This window comes from Eubalaena glacialis, chromosome 4 (genome assembly GCF_028564815.1).
Source record: "Eubalaena glacialis isolate mEubGla1 chromosome 4, mEubGla1.1.hap2.+ XY, whole genome shotgun sequence".
In the NCBI taxonomy this organism is placed as follows: domain Eukaryota; kingdom Metazoa; phylum Chordata; class Mammalia; order Artiodactyla; family Balaenidae; genus Eubalaena; species Eubalaena glacialis.
Window position 1 is genome coordinate 114,032,498 of NC_083719.1, and position 6,471 is coordinate 114,038,968.

Consider the following 6,471-nt stretch of genomic DNA (forward strand, 5'->3'; position numbering starts at 1 on the left):
CCTTAGGATGCTTCTTCCTCTGATACTTAGGATTGCCCCTACGCTCTCTTTGAAGAATACTCAAGTTTGAATTAGTATTTTCTAGCTATTTAGCCTTAGAATGCTGCATCTCTCATATCTTTAATTTGGTATGAGACACACAAAACAAATATGAGAACGGGGGGAGTCAGATTCTAATATTCCATGGATGGCTGTTTGGCTCACATGTAAGACCTATGTAAAAGCTTTTGTTCTGATGAAGCTAACTTTATTGGAAATGCTGACTAAATATTAACAGAAAGTGATAAGGCTGGGTGAAGAGTGACTCTTCCTGGCCTGTGACTGGTGGGAGAATATCCCGTGAAAAATTGAATGCTTAGTACTATCTTCTAGAAGATCTACCTTTCATTTCCTGGGTAGGACATATTTCAGAAAAGACCATTAATAATGTATGATCCTCTATAACATATTCTTTAGTATATATCCCTTGGGTTTTTTTGGATCATCAGTTCAGTTATGTTTCATCTGTGTAATGTTTGCAAATAATTTTACTATTTTGATAAAATTATATTTCTTTCCTTTAAATATAGGATTTTAAATGTTTGCTTGTTTGTAACAATGTAAAATTAACAACGTCCAAAGTATCCATAAGTAGAGGAAAAGATGACTGAGGATAGAGTCATACAATGGAGTATAATAATAACATTTGGAATATAATTTAACAGTTCAAATGAAGGCAGTCTGTTTTAAAACAGCTAGATCTACTGTTGAACACTTTTGAATAAAAAAGCTACTTTTAAAATGTTATACACAGGATTAAATTTAACCACTTACTAAATTTTGAAAGCAAATGTATTATCTTTGTGAATAGCTGCATGTATAGTAAAAATACAAAAATGTGCACAGACTAACTCTAGGATAATAGCTACCTCTGAGGAGGGAGAGAAATAGAATTGTGAAAGGATATGCAAAGTGCTTAAACTCTAAAATACTTTATAAAAAAGAAAAAGATCAGAAGCAAATATGTTAAAATGTTAATTTATTAATTATTGAAGGTCAGTACATGGGTATTTGTTATATTATTCTCTTTACTTTTCTGTATATTCCAAACATGTATTAGCACCTCTGCCTTTTTATGCTTAATATTAATTGAGGCCCTGGAATTTTCTATGGAAGCATCCCTATTTAAGTAATTTGTCAGGGTCTGCAGGAGACTGAGATTGTGGCCCTGGTTCTTTACCCCTCCCTGCATCAGCGCCCTTGCTGTGTCTCACTGGGGGCAGAGGAGCTTTCCCAACCTTTGATTTGTAGTTCAGTGATATGACTTGCTTTGACCAATAAAACGAAGCAGAAGTGGCAGTGTGTCCGTAGAGCCTGAGTCCTACAGGGTCTGTGTCTTTCCATTTGCCTTCTTGTGTTCTGCCATCGCTGTGAGGAGAGGGTTCCCAGACTCACCTGCTGGCCTCAGGAAGAGAATGCAGGTCACGTGGAGCAGTCACCCTAGCCAAGTCAGCCCCCTGAAGCCAGCCTAGCACGCCCCACAAATGTGTGAGCAAGAATAACTGGTTGTCATTTGAAGCCGGTGAGTTCTGGGATGGTATGTTAAGGAGCAGTAACTAAACAATACCAGTTAGAGTATATACCACTTTTTACTTCACACACAGTCTCTCAAGGAGGCATCTCATGTAAAAAGTGCGGACTGCCTATTCATTTACTATATCAAAGAACTTGAGTCTCTGTACTAGAGGAAAAACAGTGCCAGCAAATCCAAATTGTTTTTTTTCCTTTGGATTGCGTTCTGTTTGGTTTAAACATGTATGCATTTTAATCCATCAAAACGTAAAATCAAACACATATTCACATAAAATGTATAAATGCTTAGATTTGTGGGACTGTGTCTGGCAACAGTATCACAAACCATAAGGTGATACTATTAAATCCAAATATGCTTTTTCTTTCTTGGGATCTCTAAGAACAAAAGTGAGGAATTAACATATGGAATTGGGCTGGTGTTTTTAACTATAGTGCCACGCACTGTGTAGTGCAGCGTATGTGTCAGGCACTCTGCTCACTGCTTATCTTATTTCATTCTCACTAGAGCCAGGGACAGAGGAGGGCTGGGTCTCCCAGGAACGGACCTACCTTAGTATCCTCCCTCCAATGCAGTCATTGGTGGGGAGCAGCCAGATGGAGGCATGGTCTTTGGTGCAAGTGAGGTGGTGGATTTCAAAGCACAGAAGCTGGGGACCTTGGTCAATTACGCTCCCTAGGGGAGGCCCTGGGAGCAGCATTTTCACGGCCACCAGCTCCACGTTGCAGTAATTTTCAGAGCAGTTTTAAAAATATAGGTTTCGTCATTAATTTTCACACACGATGTTGATGATCTTACTACCAGCCCTATTTTGAGGATAATGTTTGTGAAGGTGGGAAGTGTGAGATTTGAAAATCCCAAGGAAATGAGAATTAGATCCCAGTTTTCTCCAAAATCCATATTTTACCACCTGCATCATATTGCTTGTTCAAAAGAGCAACTGTCCCTCAGTCAGAAGCTTAATCTCCAGCTGAATATCCTAAGAGCCCTAGCTCACTGATTGCAGAGTGAGGACCTCGAAAAGGTGAAATTGGGATGAAAATATTAACAATAGCAATAACGGCAGCCCGCAGTTACTGAGTGCTTGCTATTTGCTAAGTGGATCATTTTATATACGCCTCTTGAGTTGCAGGTACTATTGTAATTCCCATTTTCCAGAGGAGAAAACAAAGGCACAGCTTGAGTAGGTAAATTCACTCAAGATCATACAAGGAGGAAGTAGCAGATCTGGGATTCAAACCTATGGGGAAGTGGGTAAGTTTTGCTGTGTTAGAATCATCTAAAGACATTCTCTCTTAGGCATCTGTCATTTATCCAGAGCATTGGTTCTCACCCGGGATGGTTTTGTCCCTTAGGGAATTTGGCAATGTCTAGAGATATGTTTGGTTGTCACAGCTACAGGGGTGTTATTGGAACATAGTGGATAGAGGCCAGGGGTGCTGCTAAACATCCTACCAGGCACAGAACAGACCCCACGACAAAGAATTATCTGGCCCCAAATGTCAGTTGTGCCAAGGTTGCAAAACTGTGGTCTGAGGTATACCCAATATTTTGTTTGTAACTAGAATTAAGAACATGTTGAATTAAATTTGTCTAGGTGATTATTGACCGGTTTAAAAACATCACGATGGGCATTAGCATATTAAACCTGGACTATATTCCTTAATTTACATCAGAAAATCAGCTCTCAGTATTTTTGAACACAATAATTAAACTCCATTGTGTCTAGGGAAATAATAAGGGAATTAAAGCAGATATAAGCTAGCTAACTGAACGTTTGTTCTGAGCAAGGCTGGCAAATGTCCATTTTGGAGTAGGATCCCAGGGCCAGAAGGCACTGCCATTGTTCTTTGTGTATAATCAGTGATTATGAGGAATGATCAGATGGTTGCTACATATTAGAGACCTTTTGACTAGAAACACTTATCTGTTAATAGACAGCTTTTTAAATTTATTTATTTATTTATGGCTGCGTTGGGTCTTCGTTGCTGCGCGCAGGCTTTCTCTAGTTGTGGCGAGCGGGGGCTACTCTTTGTTGCGGTGCGCGGGCTTCTCGTTGCGGTGGCTTCTTGTCGCGGAGCACGGGCTCAGTAGGTGTGGCTCACGGGCTTAGTTGCTCTGCGGCATGTGGGCTCTTCCCAGACCAGGGCTCAAACCCGTGTCCCCTGCATTTGCAGGTGGATTCTTAACCACTGAGCCACCAGGGAAGCCCAGTAGACAGCTTTGAAGGAGACCTGTATCTTCTTTGAGCTATACTTCATAAAGAAGTACATGTGGAAGTACAAATTCTTACTGGGCTACAATTACTGACGGGCATTTAACTCTTGCCAGAAGTAGTCAGCTCTCAGCATTGTAAGTTCATCTCACATTTCTCTCCTACCCACCCCCACCTCCTGCCACCTCCACTGCCCCATCCCAGGCTTCATGCCTTGACCATTTTACTTTTCATAGTACTTTCACCAAAGGAAGGGAGGCTCAGGATGAGGAGAAACTCAAAACTGGCTATAATTCAAATTTGAAGGCAGTGGTAATAAAACTATTTTTCCTATATTTTACTATATTGAGATTTACTAAAAGTTACTTTCAGCACATCATTCTCATCTCTTGTTAGAAAAGCTTGAGATAAAGGAATGTAAGAGCTCACCCAGTTGCAAGGCTCAGTTGTTTCCTCCTGTCTTGTCTCTGCTTCTCTGTAACTCTGTCTTCTGCTTCCGACGAGGTAGGTAGTGAACTTGTGCTGAAATATCAAAGTGATAATACTGGCCAAATTGCAGGAGTTTATGAACAAATTGATTCTGATATGTTAATATTTTGTGTTTGTCTTGGTCTGTTCAGGCTGCTGTACAGATCACCATAGACGGGGTTGCTCATAAACAGCAGAAATTTCTCTCTTACAGTTCTAGAGTCTGAAGTCCAAGATCATGGTGCCAGCCCGGTCAGTTAGCATATAGATTAAAATCTATTTATCCTCCTTGATTGAGGTGAATTTACCTTAATCCAGAGTCTGGCCCTTAGTTTTTTCATTGTCTAAGACTTAGACTCAGGGAGAGTGATTCAAGTTCATCAAGTTACAGGAAGCCAAATGCACACAGAGATAGATAGATAGGTAGGTAGATAGATAGATAGATAGATAGACAGACAAATAGATGACTTTCAATGGAGGTGATTCCTCTCTAATGGGAGGATATGCTCCCTTCTTGGTGTTAAAACCCTTGGGAAAGTGGTTTGATGAATGTGGAATGAGAGCAAAAAGAGGTAAAGAATTTTAAGGGCTTTTCCAACCAACTGTGTGGTCCGTCTGAAGTCTCTTTCCTTTTCTGTGATAAAATGGACTAGAAAATGTTTCTGTCTTCAGTGACACCAAATGGGCCCATAAACATCTTGCTCCTTGATTCCCTTTCTGGCTCCCTCGGCCCATGTTTTTCAACCAGGAGTATCTGGAGGTGGGCCAGGTAACACAAAAAGCCACAGGATAAACATGGTGACACAGGTTGTCAATATTTCTTTAGGATTTGGAAATGGGGCAAAAGGAAGAGGCATAACAGTATACTTTTGTATATATTTATATACATATAATGTGTGTTTTTATATCTGCTAACATACTTGATCTTTTTTAAATTGAGATTTCATTCACATATCGTAAAATTTACCCTTTTAAAATATATAATTCAGTGGTTTTTAGTATATTCATAAAATCATACACTCATTACCACTAATTCTAGAACATTTTCATCACCCCAGAATGAAAAACCTGACACATTAGCAGTCACTCCTCATTCCGTACTTTCCCCAGCCCCTGGCAACTCTTAGTCTACTTTTTCACTCTATGGACATGCCTGTTTTGGACATTTCATGTAAATGAAATCATAGAATATGTGATCTTTCGTGTCTGGCTTCTTTCACTTAGCATAATCTTTTCAAGGTTCATCCATGTTTTACCATATGTGAGTACTATATTTCTTTTTATGACTGGATATTTCACTGAATGAATATACTACATTTTGTTTATCCATTCATCAGTTGATGGACAGTTGGATTGTCTCCACTTTGGGCTATTATGAATAATGCTGCTATGAACATTCATGTACAAGTTTTTGTGTGGACATATATTTTCAGTTCTCTTGGGTATATACCTAGGAGTGCGATTGCTGGGTCATATGGTATCTCTGTGTTTAACTTTTAGAGGAACTGTTAAATGGTTTTCCGAAGTGGCTACATCAGTTTACATTCCCACCAGCAATGTTTAAAAGTTCTAGTTTCTCTACATCCTCGCCAACACTTGTTATTATCTGTCTTTTTAATTATAGCTATTCTAGTGGATGTAAAGTAGTATCTAATAGTGGTTTTGACTTGCATTTCTCTCATAACCAAGGAAGTTGGACATCTTTTCATGTGCTTATTACCCTTTTGTATGTTTTCTTCATCTGTTAAATGTCTATTTAAATCCTATTAAAATCCCAGTTTTTAATTGGATTATTTATCTTTCTATTGTTGAGTTGTAAGAGTTCTTTATATATTCTGGACACAAGATCTTTGTGAGATAGATGATTTGTAAATATTTTTTCCCATGTGTGTTGTCTTTTCATTTTCTTGATAGTGTCCTTTGAAGCATAGAAGTTTTTAGTTTTAATGAAGTTAAATGTATCTTTTTTTTCCCCTTTGGCTGCTTGTGCTTTAGATATCATATCTAAGAAACCATTATCTAATCCAAGGTCATGAAGATTTATGCCTATGTTTTATTCTATGAATGTTATAATTTTATCTCTTGCATTTAGGTTTATCTATTTCGAGTTAATTTTTTAATATGGTATGAAGTAGAGGGTCCAAATTCATTTTTCTTTTGTATGTAGATAGTTCTCTCAGCATTATTTATTAAAAAGACAATTATTTCCCCCATTTAA